Source organism: Mustelus asterias, chromosome 24 (genome assembly GCF_964213995.1).
Source record: "Mustelus asterias chromosome 24, sMusAst1.hap1.1, whole genome shotgun sequence".
Taxonomy (NCBI): domain Eukaryota; kingdom Metazoa; phylum Chordata; class Chondrichthyes; order Carcharhiniformes; family Triakidae; genus Mustelus; species Mustelus asterias.
This window is the reverse complement of record NC_135824.1, coordinates 29,917,827-29,936,960: the sequence shown is the minus strand read 5'-3', so window position 1 is coordinate 29,936,960 and position 19,134 is coordinate 29,917,827. Positions and strand designations below refer to the sequence as shown.

At 44.8% G+C, this 19,134-nt stretch overlaps 1 protein-coding gene across 1 annotated transcript in view; it reads left to right on the top strand.

Moving 5' to 3' along the window:
- LOC144511296 (multiple C2 and transmembrane domain-containing protein 2-like) overlaps positions 1 to 19,134 on the top strand; it is a 447,793-nt gene that overhangs the window by 294,888 nt on the left and 133,771 nt on the right. The gene's annotated exons all lie outside the window — the stretch shown is intronic.

The window sequence follows — 19,134 nt, the reverse complement described above, 5'->3', positions numbered from 1 at the left end:
CCTATGACCCTTCAGTGGTGAGATGCTGGTGACAGCGACGAGGGACTTGAAAAAATAAGTCTCTCCACTCCTTCCATGTGAGTGATAATTGGTTAGGATTCATCAGATTGTGGATAAGAGTTTAAATATTTGAGGGAAACAAATGTTCCCTTCAACTGTTAGTGCCGCAGAAGGAGAATTAGTGCCTTGTAGGAACCGGATATAAACTTGCCGTAACTCCATTTCCATCCTCACGTTAGAAACTTTATCCCTTCAGTCTGGGATGGAGGTGAATCCTGCTCCCAGCTGTGAAAAGGTGACGTTTAACCAACTCCGCCACCCACTCCCTAATTATTAATCTCATATGATGCACACTTCATATTGACAAAGCTCCAATTTCCTCTGTGATGTCTGTGACTGGAATTAAGAATTTATATTTACATTTTTTGAGGTTATGCAATTCCAAAGGTGGAGTATGAAGATACAGAAGCCAGTTTTTGGCTGCAGATCAGAAACATCCAATATTTTAGTACTTATTTAGTCGGGCATCATGGTTGGTGCAGGCTTGGAGGGCCGAAAGGCCTATTCCTGTTGCTTAATTTTCTTTGTTCTTTGGTCTATTTTACGTAGAATAGAATCATAGGATCCCCACAGTGCAGAAGGAGGCCATTCGGCCCATCAAGTCTGTACCGATCTCATTCCACCCAGGCCCTATTCCCGTAACCCCGCACATTTATCCTGCTAATCCCCCTGGCATTTCGGTTAATTTAACATGGCCAATCCACCTAACCCGCATATTTTTGGACTGTGGAAGGAAACTGGAGCACCCGGAGGAAACCCACGCAGACACGGGGAGAACGTGCAGACTCCACACAGACAGTGACCCAAGGCTGGAATTGAACCCGGGTTCCTGGCACTGAGAGTCAGCAGTGCTAATCACTGTGCCACCATGCTGCCCATATGGAACAAAGTGTGCCACCTGCACTATCGCCGTGAGGATACCTGCATTGGTTGGGTGATATTCCGGAACCCTCCAATGCCAATGGGACGCTGCATTTTGTTTGGTATGGGGAAGGAGGGTGACTGCACCCACCCGCATTAGCTATTCTTAATCAACCCCGCCAGGGTTCATGGTAAAGGTCAGCAATTGACCTGTTCCTGTCAGAGAAACTGTCCGGAGGAGATTTGGGAGCGATTTCAACTGTGGGATCTCATTTGATGAACTCTTAGGCCCGAATCGGAAGAGATGAGAATTATAGAATCATAGAATTCCTACAGTACAGAAGGAGGCCATTCGGCCCATCGAGTTTGCACCGACCACAATCCCACCCAGGCCCTATTCCCGTAACCCCACACATTTACTCTGCTAACCCCCTAATCCTAAACATTAGGGTTAATTTAGCATGGCCAATCAACCTAACCTGCACATCTTTGGAGTGTGGGAGGAAACCGGAGCACCCAGAGGAAACCCACGCAGACGCGGGGGGAACGTGCAAACTCCCCAATTACCCGAGGCTGGAATTGAACCCGGGTCCCTGGCGCTGTGAGGCAGCAGTGCTAACCATTGTGCCACCGTGCTGCCAATTGTGAAATTGGGCGCGGACCCAATTTTTCTTATCAGCTTGCCACCTCGATCGACCATCACAGCAAGCCAGGTTAGATTGCGCCCACGGTGTGATTCTCAAAAGTCAGGTGAAGGCCAATCCTCTCTGTTTGTTAAACTTTAACGAGATGTACAAAATCTGGACTGTGTGGAGGAAGTCGACCGCATACGTGAAATCCAGACCGTGTGTGTCTGTGAGGAGGGATGTTCCACACAGCCAACTAGCAAAAATAAACAGTGATATTTTTGCGCACTGCAGCCCTAGACGACCACAGCATAGATATTCAGACAGCGAGGTCTCCTTCACCTCCAACCTGATCATCTTGCTGTCATCTGTGCTTGATATTACCAATTTCCTGAATAGTGCTGGTGATTTGATCCATTCTCAGGGAATAATTTCAAATTATAGAGCCAGGTTTCTCACAAAAGCGGAGTTACGTAACTCGAGAGAGCGTGACTTTCCTGATAACAAAACTAATTTTTAAAAAATAGCGTTTTAATCATCACCACATTCTTTGTCATTGTAACACGTCTCCCATTTTAAAAATGCCATCACACTGTTGACACTCAGTTGCTCATCAAAGATGTAAATTAATACCTCAACTCTCAATACTTTTCAAGAGCAAATCTTAGGCGCTTTGTGTGGATTTAGTTTTCTGTTAATGTTAATTTACTGTGCAGTATTTTTGTTTGACTATGCATTTCTCTTCAGATATTAGAAAATCCCTATAGTGCAGAAGAAGGCCATTTGGCCCATCGAGTATGAACTGACTCTCCAACAGAGCATCTTAGCCAGGCCCACCCTTTCCCCCCCTCGCCCCCCCCCCCCCCCCCCATAATCCCACACATTTATCCCACTAGCCCCCCTAACCTACACATCTTGGGGCACTGAGGGTCAATTTAGCACGGCCGATCCACCTAACCCACACATCTTTGGATTGTGGGAGGAAACCGGAGCACCCGGAGGAAACCCACGCAGACACGGGGAGAATGTGCAAACTCCACATAGATAGTCACCCAAGGCCAGAATCGGACAAGGGCCCCTGGTGTTGTGAGGCAGCAGTGCTAACCGCTGTGCCACCCGATAAACTGAACTAAATACAATAAGGAGCAGGAGGGATAATATGTTTGCTTTCTATGTCGGCAAATGTATTTATTGGTTCATGATGTGGATTATTTTCAATTCTTTTGTGCCTGCCTTCTAACTGTTAGAGCATCAGGCAGTCTGTTGGCCTGGCGTGTTGAGCACTAGGCCTCAGGCCTGTGTTTATGAGTGTTCCCTTAGTGATCCTCTTACTGTATCGCCTTGCTGTTGGTGTACAGGTCAAGCAGAGTAACATCCTTATACATTCAAGCATTAGGTTAAATCCTGGGCGACAAGAATGACACCCGGGAAAGGATAAGCTAGTCTATCTAGTCTTCCCACCCTCTACACCCTGGAGTAGCATGGATATAGACACGGCCCAGTCCCTTGGTGGTTTGTCATCTCCTGGGAGAGGAAAACCCAGGGGCAATAAGGGAAGAAAATCTGGGAATTCCTCTCCAATGCCCCCACGGGCAATTAAACCAGCCCAGAAGATCATTTTGATTGTGCCCATATTAATAGTTAATCCACTTATGTTTTATATGATGTAATCTCTGACCCAGCCAAACATCAGCCTAACTCTCTCCTGAAGACATATGAAGGGTCTTCAAGCCTTGTGCAAGCTGACAGGGCATTTCCAAGGCTCTGGGAAAGGGAGAACTGACTCACAAATCATTGTTATTGTCTGAGCTGAGATATTACCTTGATCAAGACTGATAGAGACTGCTAGAGGCAAGGCTGTTGGTAAAAGTTACCTTTTATAGTAGGAAGCTCCACATAGAACTATCTCTCAGCACTCTGCCATGTGACCTTACATCACTGGTGATGTCGTCTGATCTGTTTTCACATTTAACATTAATCCTTTCCACTCCATCTCCCCCAAGTCTCTGGTTCCATTGACTACACTATTTACATTATCCAAGAACATCTCATTCTTACATCTACCTAATTTAAACTCGGGAGCTCTGATCTTTCCCAAACTGCCAAACTGAAGTAATCTATCACTAGACATTCAGTCCAGCCCTTCCCATGTTTTATAAACCTCTCATAATACTCCTTTAAGTCTGCCGGGGTTAAGAATTTATAGCCAGGGGCCTGTGAGTTGGGTAAATGAGTCAGTTTGTCATCAAAGGTGTACATTAGAGTGGCACAGTGGTTAGCACTGCTGCTTCGATTCTCGTCTTGGGTCACTGTCTACGCGGAGTCTGCACATTCTCCCCGTGTCTGTGTGGGTTTCCTCCAGGCCCTCCGGTTTCCTCCCACAATTCGAAAAACGTGCTGCTTTAGGTGTATTGGCCATGCTAAATACCACCTCAGTGTTACCGAACAGGCGCCGGAGTGTGGCGACTAGGGGATTTTCACAGTAACTTCATTGCAGTGCTAATGTTGAGGATTAACCAGACAATGCACGGTGAGTACTCAAACCTCCTAAGCTTTTATTACTTGCTAGCAAGGAGAACAGACATAGAACGTCATAGCGAAATTCACTAACAGAGTTCCGCACTGTTAATCATGTCACTTTTTAGCCAATGAGAGAGAACATGCCAGTTAAAGCCTTACAGTTTTGTGTACTGTCAACCAATAGAATTTAGCATCATTTGAATCTTTCATTTGCATCCTTATACACGTGGCTGTGCAGAATCCTTGACATTTTTAGCAATGTTCAATAAACATCCTAATTTTCTTCAAGCACAATCAACACTTGGAACATTTTGTGTTTTCTCTAAACCCACTCATGCTCCAACTCAGACCCCTCACTTGCTAACGGCTTGTTCCAGCTTCCACACTAATGTAAGTCTACTTGTGACACTAATAAATAATTTGAAACTTCGAAAAAAATTAATACCTCCAGTTTCTCAACACATCGGTAAAGCAAATTTAGGGCTGATTTTATGAACTTTTTTTGGTGACACTAAGTTACTTGTGCACCATATAAATTTGTTTATAGAACATAGAAAAACTACAGCACAAACAGGCCCTTCGGCCCACAAGTTGTGCCGAACACATCCCTACCTTCTAGACCTACCTAGAACCCTCCTTCCTATTAAGCTCCTTGTACTCATCCAGGAGTCTCTTAAAAGACCCTTTTGAGATCGCCTCCACCACCACTGACGGCAGCCGATTCCACTCGTCCACCACCCTCTGTGTGAAAAACTTACCCCTAACATCTCCCCTGTAACTACCCCCCAGCACCCTAAACCTGTGTCCTCTCGTAGCAGACATTTCCACCCTGGGAAAAAGCCTCTGAGAGTCCACCCGATCTATGCCTCTCAACATCTTATACACCTCTATTAGGTCTCCTCTCATCCTTCGTCTCTCCAAGGAGAAAAGACCGAGCTCCCTCAGCCTATCCTCATAAGGCATGCCACTCAATCCAGGCAACATCCTTGTAAATCTCCTCTGCACCCTTTCAATCTTTTCCACATCCTTCCTATAGTGAGGCGACGAGAACTGAGCACAGTACTCCAAGTGGGGTCTGACGAGGGTCTTATATAGCTGCAATTCTCTCTACAGATAAGCTAAACGAAATACATTAAGGAGTGTGAGGGATAATATTCTTGTTTTCCATCATCTTGGAAAAAAAGTAATAGAAGGTGCAGGCAGGGGTTAGGGTTATCTCTTTCAAAAGGGAATCGGATAAACACCTACAAAAATATAGGATGTGCAGGGCTTGAGGAAGGGGCTGGGAGTGGGGCTAACTAGATTGTTCTCACGGACTTGATGGGCTGAATAACCTCCTTCTGCGCTGTAACCGTTCTGGTTCTGGCTGAGGTAGGGTGGATCAGCATTGAGCAAATACGTATCAAAGGAAGCGATGAATTGTCACAAAGAGATGGTGTTGCAGTTATGTGGTTTGTAAGATTATTGGGGGAGATTTTTGAGCCCGCATTCTCCATCTGCGGGAATGGCGGTGCGTGCGCAAAATCCGGAGAGCGCGATTCACGTCGGCGAGTTAGTGACTACCGATCTTCCCGGCCCCTTGTCATTGGAGTGGCATTGAACACACTGTGAGCCAGCAGAAAGCTAATTTTAATATATTAGCATATCATTAGCGAGAAACCTCTCTGGCACTCCCCCCTGCCCCCCCCCGGATATTTTCCAGCTTTTCAGTTTTTGTTGTTGAAAAAGAAAATAGTATTTAGTCAATAGTTTTTTTTTAGTCAGCTGTTATAATGAAAGTTAAAAACGTGAAGTCTTGTGTCATTCTTTAAGCTATTGATTGGAAGTTTGAGGGGCAACCTTACCAAAAAAATTCTTAGTGCCGAATCAGCATAAAAACGAGAGAGTTTCAGATCCATTTTTTCAGCGAGGACACAGATAAAATCTTATGGCGCTTAGTGCAAAAAAAGATGCACAATCTGATTCCTGCCAGGAGGGGGAGGGGGTGGGGTCTAAACTCACCGGAAAGCTGACTGCTCACACCAGAGGGGGAATTTGCGCGTTCTGTGCAACAGAACAGAAAGATCTGTCAGTCACCTCCCCCTTCCCCGGCCCAGTCAATTGCCCCCACCCCGACTCCAGGTGTGGTCCCACCAAGTCCCTGAACAGCTGCAGTAAGACATTCTTCCTCCTGTACTCAAGTCCTTTTGCAATGAAGGCCAACAAACCATTTGCCTTCCTAACTGCTTGCTGGACTTGCATGCTTGCTTTCAGTGACTGGTGTACTAGGACACCCAGGTCCCTTTCTATATTAACATTTCCCAATCCCCATCACCATTTAAATAATACTGTGCTATTCTGTTTCTCCATCCAAAGTGGGTAATTTCACATTTATCCATGTTACACTGCATCTGCCATGTATTATGCCCGCTCCCTCAAGTTGAAGCCTCTTGGCATCCTCCTCAGCACTCACATTCCCACAAAGTTTTGTGTCATCAGCAAACTTGGAAATATTACTTTTTGTTCCCTCATCCAAATTATTGATGTATATTGTGAATAGCTGAGGTGCAAGCACTGATCCCTGCGGGACCCCACTAGTCACCTCCTTCCCCTTAAAAGTGGGCCCACCTATTCCTACTCTTGTTTCCTGCCTGCCAACCAATTCTCAATCCTTGTCAGTATGTTAATCCCAAGCACTTTAATTTTACACACTAACCTCTTATGTGGGACTTTTATCAAAAACATTCTGAAAATCCAAATACACCACATCCACTGGTTCACCCATATCTATTCTCCTAGATACATCCTCAAAAAACCCCATTAGGTTTGTCAAATATGATCTGCCTTTCATAAATCCGTGTTGACTTTGTCTAATCCTGTTGATATTTTCTAAGTGTCCTGTTATCACATCCTTTATAATAGACTCTCGCATTTTCTTTACTATCTATATTAGGTAACTATCCCCTCTTTTCTCCCTCCCTCCATTTTTAAATAGCAGGCTAACATTTGTCACCCTCCAGTCTGCCGGAACTGTTCCAGTCTGGAGGATCTCAACTCACAAATCCACTCTTTCCATGGCCACCTCCTTTAGTACCCTGGGGATGTTGATTATCAGGCCCCGGGGGTTCATCGGCTTTCAGCCCCATTAATTTCTCCAGCACTATTTTTTTAATAATGCTAATTTTCTTCAATTTCCTCCTTCTCACTGGACCCTTGATTCCTTAGCATTTCTGGGAAGTTATTTGTGTCGTCTTCTGTGAAACCAGAACTGAGGTGGTTTTTTAATTGTCCTACCATTCCCTTGTTCTATATCATTATTCTCCTGTTTTGGACTGTAAGGGACTTGCATTTGGTTTCACTAATCTTTTTCTTTTTATATTCTTACAGAAGCTTTTACAAGCTGCTTTTATGTCAACTTGCAAGTTTACCCTCAAACTCTATTTTTCCTCTCTTATTTCATCTCTTTGTCATCCATTGCTGAATACTGAACTTCTCTCAGTCCTCTGGCTTGCTGCTTTTTCTCTTTGGCTCTCATACTATCCTTAATTTCTTTTGCATGCCATGGTTGGTCCACTTTTCCTACTGTGTTTTTGCACTAGAAATTAATGTATGATATGTATATACAGGTGGCACAGTGGTTAGCACTGCTGCCTCACAGCGCCAGGGACCTGGGTTCAATTCCCGGCTTGGGTCACTGCCTGTGCGGAGTTTGCACGTTCTTCCCGTGTCTGCTTGCATTTCCTTCGGGAGCTCTGGTTTCCTCCCACAGTCTGAAAGACAGGCTGGTTAGGTGCATTGGCCATGCTGAATTCTCCCTCAGTGTACCCGAGCAGGCACCGGAATGTGGCGACTAGGGGATTTTCACAGTCACTTCATTGCAGTGTTAATGTACCTACTTGTGACACTCATGAATAAACTTCAAAACTTAGAATTCAAACTGATGTTGATCACTTTATCTCCCTAAGGTTGCCAGGCACATCTGCTTATTCCTGTTTTAAGTTTCAATTGTCAGTATTGTCGGATTAAACCAACCACCGGCAGTGCAATCAAAATTGTGGCAAGGTCGAAGGCTAACTCATGGCAATATGGATGGACATGTCCTATTGTGACTTGATTGTATAATGGTCCATCCTGCTTGTTCCTTAGATTAAAGATGTCTGATTAGAATGACTGCAACTTACTTGGGCGGCACGGTGGCACAGTGGTTAGCACTGCTGCCTCACAGCGCTAGGGACCCAGGTTCATTTCCGACCTCGGGTGACTGTATGGAGATTGCACCTTCTCCCCATGTCTGCATGGGTTTCCTCCCACAGTCCAAATATGTGCGGGTTAGGTTGATTGCCCCTTAGTGTCAGGGATAAATACACATGGGGCTAAGGGGATCAGGCCTGGGTGGGATTGTTGTTGGTGCAGGCTCGATGGGCCGAATGGCCTCTTTCTGCACTGTAGGGAATCAATGATTCTTTATTTGTACGGAGGTATGAGTAATTAAAATACATAACACGAATCGACTGATGAAATAAATATCTTAGTGGACATTTCAATATATAGATTAATTTAGCCTTAAACATTTTGTGAAAGAATTTGCAAGCATATACAGACTGCATAAATTTATCAAGCCTTATAGGTAATAATAAGCAGTATTAAAAGTTCCATTGTAAAAGTTAACTCATTTTAAAATACAATTTTTGGCACAATTTATTTCAGGATTTTTATATCATTCCTAAAGAACTTCTAAACACAAGCTAAATTCCCTGAACTTTATGTTGATAAAAGTTTCCCAGTTTTTCTTCTGATATAAATGGCATTTGTTTATTTAATAAAGAAAGCAAGGTGTACTTCAGTTGAATGGGGGAAAGTTTGGACAAGGATGTTCCCGTGATGTTAAAAACCACGAAGTGAGGCTGAAGTGGTTCTCAAGGGCTCCTCAGGACCCTAAGTAGATGATGCAGTTAGGATGTGCTGACAAACCATGTCTTGACTTTACTGTTTGATCCTTGGTTTTTCTATTGGTGAGTTATCTGCCCTTTGTGATTTCCACTGTGTGTTGAGACCAGCACCACTTGCTCACTTGTACAGTGGCTCTGATGAAAATAATGTTATTTTAACGGTATCATGTTTATTTATTAGTGTCACAAGTAGGCTTACATTAACACTGCAAAGAAGTGAAAATTAATGGCCAATGTAGGATTTTGCTACAAGTCGTTTAGCCCCATGTTAGATTGGACACAGGAGATACAGATCATAATGCACCAATATTTAGTGATTCAATGGTGGATGCAGTGTATAAAAAGCAGGATCATTCCTTAACAAAAAATATACAGTCTGTGGGATTCCATCTGTCATTTTGTACATGCCAAAGCTTTCGGGAGACGGGGGCATAGTGGTAATGTCACTGGACTAGGATAATGGTCTGGGGAAATGAGTTCAATTAATCTGGAATATAAAGTTGGTCTTAATAATGGTGACCATCAAACTACCATCAATTGCCATAAAAACCCACCTGATTCACTAATGTCCTTTAGGGAAGAAAATCTGCCATCCTTACCTGGCCTGGTTTATATGTGATTCCAGGTAATGTGGTTGATTCTTAACTGCCTTCTGAATGGCCTGGCAAGCCACTTGTTCAAGGGCAATAAATGTTGGCCTTGCCAGCGATACCTACATCCATTAAAGAAAGAACTTGCAATTGGAAAATAAGAACCTTTAGGGGGGAATTTTCCCGTCCCGCCCACCACGGGAAGCGTAGCAGGCGGGACAGGACAATGCAAAGATCCATTGACCTCGGGTGGGATTTTCCGGTCTTGGAGCCACCCCTACTTTCTGATTAAAGTATTGTCCTATATCCCTCCCTGAATAATTTGCAAATGAAAATTCACTTATGTTTGTCTGGCTATTCATAAACACAATGAAATCAAGTTACAATTTGCACCAAAGTAGAACCCATATTAAACTTCCCAAGTGAAAGCTACAAGCCGACTGAGTCGATTGTTTTCAGCATACTATCGATATTGTATTTGCACACAAAGCTGTTTGCAATTTTAACAGCACAGTGACATCAACCCAATTATTAACAATGTTTGCAAATTGTCCTTTAACTGGAGAGCTTTGATATATAATAGAACAAATTATTAAGGAGATAAAAATGTCATAATAGACCCAATAACAAATCTCCCGACTGGGAATAATGTTGATTAGACAGTAACAAGTTCAGACAACCACCTCTCCACCTGATGGGACTCCATTTCAATTTGTACCAGAGGGAAACTGAGCATCTCTTAAATATTTTCTGTGCATATGTTCCCTTGTCTGTTTTGCACGGTGGCACAGTGGTTAGCACTGCTGCCTTACAGTGCCACGAACCGGGGTTCAATTCCCGGCTTGGGTCACTGTCTGTGCGGAGTCTGCACGTCCTCCCCATGTCTGTGTGGGTTTCCTCCGGGTGCTCTGGTTTCCTCCCACAGTCCGCAAGACGTGCTGGTTAGGTGCATTGACCATGCTAAATTCTCCCTCAGTGTACCCCAAACAGGCGCCGGAGTGTGGCGACTAGGGGATTTTCACAGTAACTTCATTGCAGTGTTAATGTAAGCCTACTTGTGACATTAATAAATAAAACTTAAACTTTATTTTGAGGACCAGACTGTTGTATCAACTGCGCTCCTAAGAGTAATGAGTGAAGCTGAAACAAAATGGTCAGTGGAGTCCAGGGTTTGCATTTAACTCTTGAAATGACTCATTTTCCAGCCTTCGCGCCCAGGATGTTTTCCATGATGTTCTCCAACGACTTCACAAAAGAGTTCCGTATGCATTTGCAAATCCATGTACAGACACAATGGCCCTGATCTTCTAGCCTCTGGGTGGTCCGAGACCAGGCGCACCCTGGAAAGTGCTACACGACCCCTCGGAAGTCCAAACACGAGGACTCTGCCTGAATTATCCGGGTCGTTTCAACTTCCTGTAGGCAATTCTCCTGCTCCATAGGATCCTCTGAAAATTTGTCTCCAAATCTGCATTAGCGTCATTGAGGGTTCCAAGCTTCTCACCTGGATAACTCCCCAGGAAATGTCACTCAGGAACAAAATGTCTTGTTCTTGGGTAATTATGAAATAGACTCCCTGCCCCCACCTCCCAACTACTCCTCCGACTCTCTCCAACCTGAATCCCCTCCACCACTGACCGTCCAAACCCCCAACCGTCCGACACCCACCGACCCTTCGATTACAATCCGACTCTCCAATCCCTCCCTGACCTCCAAGTTCCCCCGATCTCCCTCGACCCACTGGATTCCCCCAACCCTCTGACGCTCCTGACACTCCGACTCTCCCCACCGCGACCTGACCCAACCTCACCGTCCTTCACACCTACCACCCTGCCCCCTACCCAGTTGGCATCCTGCCACCCTGACCACCCTGCCCACTAACGTCACTCGCACTCATTCACTGACACACTGAAATGCTGCTTGAATGTCCCAAAGCATTTCAGTGTGATAGTGAGTGAAGACTGATCGAAACATGACAGTCGGTGGCATTAAAAGGGGCATGGCTTGGTCTCCCACAACAATTCTGCCCTATGAAGAGGACTCCGAGAATGGGTACACTCCTAATTTCTGAAGAGGCCGACTTTGAAAACCCGGCTCCGGAACAGGGAGCTCCATCTTAGTGTGAATAAGCAGGAGTGGAATGGCAATCTTACGGTGACTGCCACTGCTCAGAGGATTTGGCCCAATGATAACAGGAAGTGTTAAGGTAAATACAAGCTCACAAATATATTTTCAAATCAAAAAAGAAGTCACAAAAGGAAATGCATTAATGTCTAAATGAGGGTTACTGTGCATATACATGAACGCACGGAGGATGCTAAATAAGCTTGGCAGGTGAAGATAACCACGTGGGAATGTGATGTTGTGACAATTGTGGAGACTTAGCTGACAAAAGGGCACAAATCAGTCCTCAGCATTCTTGGATACAACCTTTTCAGGAAATGATGGGGAAGGAAAGAGAGGAGGAGGGGTAGCAGTATTGATTAAGGTGCTGGACAGAGAGGATGGTTCTAGAAGAGTGCAGGACAGAATTTATTTGATTAGAGTACCATTACATTGCTGGGTGTATTCTATGCATAGACTGGCGGCTCATGGAAACTGACTGCCATTTAACGCTCACTTAAGGTTGGTTACACTTAGTTGATACATCACCACCGCTGGATGGGATTTGTCTGAGGGTACTCGGGGAAGTAAAGGGGGAAATTGCAGCGGCACTGGCCAGAATCCTCAAATTGGCCTTGGATACAAGGGAGAAATGGAAATGTTACACCTTGGTTCAACATTGGATGAAAGGCTGTGCCAGCAACCACAGACCAAAGCGTTTAGCTGTTTCAGAATGCTGTACAGTAAGAGGTGGGGAAGGGGGAAGAGCAATGAAAGGGCTAGGTGGGAGAAATGGAGGGTGGTTTGAGAAAGATATGGTGTTGGAATCTGATCACTGAGATTGCTCAGTGGAGGGTTAGAGAGACTGATAAGTGATGAGAAGCGTAGAATTATAGAATCCCTACAGTGCAGAAGAAGGCCATTCGGCCCATCAAGTCTGCACGGCTCTCTTGCCCAGTATCTTACCCAGGCCCTCTTCCCCTGCCCTATCCCCGTAACCCCACACATTTACCAATTATTCCAACCTAATTTGTCTCTCTCAAGATTATGAAAAACAGGAACGGAGGAGGCTATTCAGCCCTTCGAGCCTGCTCGTTTGAACGAACACAATCACCACTGATTTTCCTACCCCGACTCCACCTTCCCAAACTATGCACAAAGCGATTAATTCCCTTGGCGCTTAAAAAAGCTATCAATCTCTTGAATATAGTCAATGACTGGGCAGCAGTAACCACGGACAGCGAGGTGCTGATTACACCAGCAATAGTCAACATTCTGTAGGAATTAAACGAGTGTTTGACATTTGATTTTTCATTCCGGAATTGTTTTGCTTTCACTTTTTAAAAGTTTGCACTGCCGATTTTTTTTTTTAAGCTTTTGAATTTTTTCTCCTCCCCTCTCGTGTGTTTTCAAAGCCGCCATTTCCTTCAATTCGTACAATACGTGTCAGTCTGAGTTGTGTCTTTCTCTGTTCCCGTTTGGCACGCGCTGTCCCTTGTCTTAGAGTTTCACCATTTCGGGAGATGTTTTTACTTCTGCTCGCTGATCCATGTGGGAAATTGAAATTATAGTCCCTTCTGTGTCCAACGAACGTACAAAAATAGTGCCGTGAATTCCAGCCAGCTCCAGACTATATCGAGCAGATCATCCCCATCTTGCAGTAATAACAAATACTATTTTGCTTCAACCTCAATATGTAAAAGCATGTTAATTATCCCGAGGAAGCCCTGTATCGCCGCTCCACTGTGTGAAATCACTGCACGTGCAAAGCATGACAGGCCAGTTCAGCTAACACTCCTGCTTAAAAGCCTAAAGGGAGCATTACGTGTCCAGCCATCTGATCTATCATCCGGGAGGCCGAATGGTGTTAATGCATCCAGCGCAGATTACAGACCCCCCTCTAGACGTTGTTAATGCAAGACACACTTTGTGAAGTATTTAAATGGACAGCGGAGGTGATGGTTCATGTCAAGCAGCAATGGAAAGGCTGAGAGTAGATCTCATTCTCTATAAACATAAAGATTACGAAACCCGAGCACTGATAATACACTGAAGCCTGGCTCACACCGTAGGTGACAATTCTGACAGCTTGTTTATCTCACCTTTACCTGGCTTGTAAACTATGACCTGATGTAGCACTGTGACAGCTGACATTTGAATGGAAAATGCGTTCTGACAGCAGCATTTAAGCCTTGCCATGTTGTGTCAAGAAAATTATTGCTTATTAATGGATGAAGAGGATTAACACTGACCAGAGATGCTAAGGCTGCTGGCTCTTACCTTCCCTAACTAACCCTTCAAGTGTGGAAAGATATCTTCGACTTTCTGTATATTCACAGCATTTCTTTTATGTGACTGAGTTTTTGCCCTAACAATTAAATCAAAGAAAAGAACTACTCTCAATTTATTGACAAACAGAATTGCTGTCATGTGTTTGCTTCAGAAATGCTGTGCTTGTCTTCAGAGGAGTTCAAAGTACTGGAAAATTTCTGCTTGATCACCCAATCCCCTCCCGTAACCTCGGCAAAAGTTCATGGAAACTTTGAATTTGGCCACCTACCCCTATTTTCTTATGTAATCGCAGATGTACCCAGTGCCTATCCTTCTGCAGCCCCTTTGACCCTCATAGCAAGAGGATTTGAGTATAGGAATAGGGATGTTTTACTGCAATTGTCATAGTGCTGGTTAGCTGGATTGGCCATGCTAATTTCTCCCTCAGTGTACCCGAACAGGCGCCGGAGTGTGGCGACTAGGGGATTTTCACAGTAACTTCATTGCAGTGTGAAGGTAAGCCTACTTGTGAAGAATAAATAAACTTGAACTTTAGAGGAGGCCACACCTGGAGTATTGTGTGCAGTTTTGTTGTCCTTATCTGAGGAAGGATGTCCTTGCTATAGAGGGAGTGCAGCGAAGGTTTACCAGGCGGATTCCTGGGATGGCAGGTCTGTCATATGAGGAGAGACAAAGTCAGTTGGAATTGTAATCATTGGAGTTCATAAGAGTGAGAAGGGATCGCGGGAAAAACTTATAAAATTCTCACAGGGTAGATTCAGAAAGAATGTTCCCAATGGGGGTGGGGGGAATCCAGAGATCATAGTTTGAGGATAAGGGGTAAATCTTTTAGGGGTGAGGTAAGGAGAAATTTCTTCACCCAGAGAGTGGGGAATGTGTGGAATTCACTACCACAGGAAGTAGGCCAAAACGTTGTGTGATTTTAAGAAGAAATTAAAGATATCTCTTGGGGCTAAAGAGACCAAGGGATATGGGGGGAAGGCAGGATCAGGATATTAAATTTGATGATCAGCCATGATCAAAATAAATGGCGGAGCAGGCTCGAAGGGCTAAATGGCCTACTCCTGCTTCTATTTTCTATGTTTCTATGTTTAGAATTGTATCCTTTATTTTATATTGTCTCTCCACTTTCTCCCTTCCAAAATGAACCACTTCATATCATTTGGATGAGAATATAGGAGGCATTGTTAGTAAGTTTGCAGATGACACCAAGATTAGTGGCATAGTGGACAGTGAAGAAGGTTATCTCGGATTGCAACGGGATCTTGATCAATTGGGCCAGTGGGCTAACGAATGGCAGGTGGAGTTTAATTTAAATAAATGCGAGGTGATGCATTTTGGTAGAGTGAACCAGGGCAGGATTTACTCAGTTAATGGTAGGGCGTTGGGGAGAGTTACAGAACAAGAGATCTAGGGGTACAGGTTCATCACTCCTTGAAAGTGGAGTCACAGGTGGACAGAGTGGTGAAGAAGGCATTCGGCATGCTTAGTTTCATTGGTCAGAACATTGAATACCGGAGTTGGGACGTCTTGTTAAAGTTGTACAAGACATTGGTAAGGCCACACTTGGACTACTGTGTACAGTTCTCGTCACCCTATTATGGAAAAGATATTATTAAACTAGAAAGAGTGCAGAAAAGATTTATTAGGATGCTACCGGAACTTGATGGTTTGAGTTATAAGGAGAGGCTGGATAGACTGGGACTTTTTTCTTTGGAGAGTAGGAGGCTGAGGGGTGATCTTATAGAGGTCTATAAAATAATGAGGGGCATAGATCAGCTAGATAGTCAATATCTTTTCCCAAAGGTAGGGGAGTCTAAAACTAGAGGGCATAGGTTTAAGGGGAGAGATACAAAAGTGTCCAGAGGGGCAATTTTTTCACACACAGGGTGGAGAGTGGAACAAGCTGCCAGAGGTAGTAGTAGAGGCGAGTACAATTTTGTCTTTTAAAAAGCATTTAGACAGTTACATGGGTAAGATGGGTATAGAGGGATATGGGCCAAATGCGGGCAATTGGGACTAGCCTAGGGGTTTACAAAAAAGGGCGGCATGGACAAATTGGGCAAAGGGCCTGTTTCCATGCTGTAAACTTCTATGACTCGATGACATTTCTCTGCATTGCATGTCATGTAACACCAGTCTGCCCTATCCACCAATTTGTTTATGTCCTTTGAAGTTCTACATTATCCTCCTCAAGGTTCACAATGCTTCCAAGTTGGTGTCATCCACAGACTTTGAAATGTTGTCCTGTAAGCCAAGGTGAAGATCATCAATATATATCAGGTAAAGCAAGGGTCCCAACACTGATTCTTGGAGGATTCCTACACAAACCTTCCACCAACTCTCAAAACATCTGTTCTTCACTACTCTCTGTCTCATTTCCCTAATTTCATATCCAAGTTGCTTCTGCCCCTTTAATTCATAAGCAATAACTTTGCTCACAAGTCTGTTGTGTGGCAATGGATCAGATGCCTTTTAGAAGTCTAGGTACACCACATCAACAGCATTACCCTCATCAACACATTACCTCTTCAGACAACTCCAGCAAGTTAATTAAACATGATTTTCTCTTAAGAAATCCATGCTGGCTTTCCTTAATTAGCCTGCATTCGACCATATGACTATTCATTTTGTCCTGAATTATTGGAGGTGATTCTCTGACACTCAGACACAAATTGAGTTATGGCCAGAGAATCTCACAAGAGGGGCCATGATGGGATTTGTGCCGGGGAGAACTCATAGAATTGCTACGGTACAGAAGGAGGCCATTTGGCCCATCAAGTCTGTACCCACCACAATCCCACCCAGGCCCTATTCCCATAACCCCACACATTTACCCTGCTAATCCCCCTGACACTAAGGGGCAATTTAACATGGCCAATCCACCTAACCCACACATCTTTGGACTGTGGGAGGAAACCAGAGCATCCGGAGGAAACCCACGCAGACACGAGGAGAACATGCAGCTTCCACATAGACAGTCACCCGAGGCCGAACCTGGCGCTGTGAGGCAGCAGTGCTAACCATTGTGCCACCATGTCGCCCACTCATTGGGATTCTAGTCTAGTGCACGCCCAGCGAGGGCATGAACCAGATTAGCATATTTAAAGCCTCATTTAAATATGCAGAATCGGTTTTAAGCTGATTTCACCTAGTCCCCTCAATTCTCCCACCGGCCCGTGCAACATGAAGGTGGCGGGAATCACTACTGGTCTCCACAAACAGAGGCCTGAGGTGCTGACCATGTGGGGGTGGGGCTCGGGGGCTCAGAGACCATTGGGTGGTCAGGGACATGGCTGGGCAGTGCTCTGGCAGGTCACCCTGATGGTGCCAGGTTGGCAGTGCCAGTTTGGCAACTCCAGGATGTCAGGTTGGCACTGTCAAGGGTCGGGGCGTGGCCTGAACAGAGGGGCATGAAGTGCGGGGCCTGAAAGAGGGGACCATTGACAACCCTGTAACAGTGTTTTGCTCACTTGGGTGTGACGTCGTGGGTGGCAGGGGGAGGGGGTGCACTCTTTGGTGGCAAGTTAGCGGGGGATGTTCTGTCATGTTGCCTGCTCCCTAATCTTTGAGGAGCCATCATGCCTCGACTGTAGGTCCCGCAGATCATTTTTCAGGCGGGAATCACCCCAAGCTACAATATCTAAGTTTGCGATTTGGATCGTGACGCCCCACCTGGCGGGAATCCCCCCACTTTTCCCGCCGGGGACAACACTTGAAATTTTCTGGGAGAATTGCATCCATTGTTTCTGGAAAACCCCCCCACTACTGAAGTTAACCTTACTGGCCTGTAGTCACTGAGCTTATCATTACGTCCCTTTTGGGACAAGGGTGCCAGGTTTGCAATTCTCCAGTCCCCAGGGACCATCCCTGATTCTGAGCATGACTGAGTAATGATGGCCAGTAGCTCTGCAATTCACACTCTCACTTCCTCACTGCAAGTCGTTCTTTCTGGTGCTTTATCAACTTTAAGTACAGACAACCGATCCAATATCATCTCCTTACCAATTTTTTGGAGCGTTTGCTGTGTTCCCGATCCTGATGGAAGACTGGAAGAATTCCAATTGAAATTTACACCCCTTTTGCCATTTGAAAATGGAAAAGGATCGATATTTGTCTTGGGCAGGGATACATTGACTGCCCATTATATTCCTCCCTTGAGAGTCAATTGCTTTGCAGTCAATAGAATTGAATATTGGACAGGGCGTAACGTCGGCAGGTCTACACAATACTACCTGTTTTCCACGAAGAAAAGAAAGACTTGCATTTCTGTGAGAAACATTTTGCATGCTTGAACCTTCCATTGTCCTAACGCATTGGGCACTTGGTCTCATGATCAGTGGGGCCAAGGCTGGAACTACAGTGCACTGCTGTGCAAACATTGAATTGATTTGATTTATTATTGTCACATGTATTGGGGCACAGTGAGAAGTATTGTTTCTTGCGCAGGTGATGGCCTGGTGGTATTATCGCAAGACTGTTAATCCAGAAACTCAGCTAATGTTCTGGGGACCCGGGTTCGAATCCTGCCATGCCAGCTGGTGGAATTTGAATTCAATAAAAAATATCTGGAATTAAGAATCTACTAATAACCCTGAAACAATTGCCGATTGTTGGAAAAATCCATCTGGTTCACTAATGTCCTTTAGGGAAGGAAATCTGCTGTCCTTACCTGGTCTGGCCAACATGTGACTCCAGACCCACAGCAATGTGGTTGACTGTCAACTGCTCTCGGGCAATGAGGGATGGGTAATAAATGCTGGCCAACCAGCGACACCCATGTCCCATGAATGAGTAAAAAAGAAAGACAAACATACCATTCATAGAGTACATAGGGGAGAAGGAAAGGATTATGCTGTAAAATATAGTGTTACAGTTACCGATAGGGTGAAGAGAAAGATCAGTTTAATATATGGTGGGACCATTCAAGAGTCTGATGGCAGCAGGGAAGAAGCTGTTCTTGAGTCGGTTGGTCCGCGTTTTCAGATTTTTGTATCTTTTTCCCGATGGAAGAAAGAGAGCATGTCCGGCCCTTGATTATGCTGGCTGCTCTCCCGAGGCAACGGGAAGTGTAAACAGAGTCAATGGGTGATGAATAATTGCATGGAGCATGATGGTTTTCCTATCTCCTCCATCCTCTGCAGACTTCTTTGT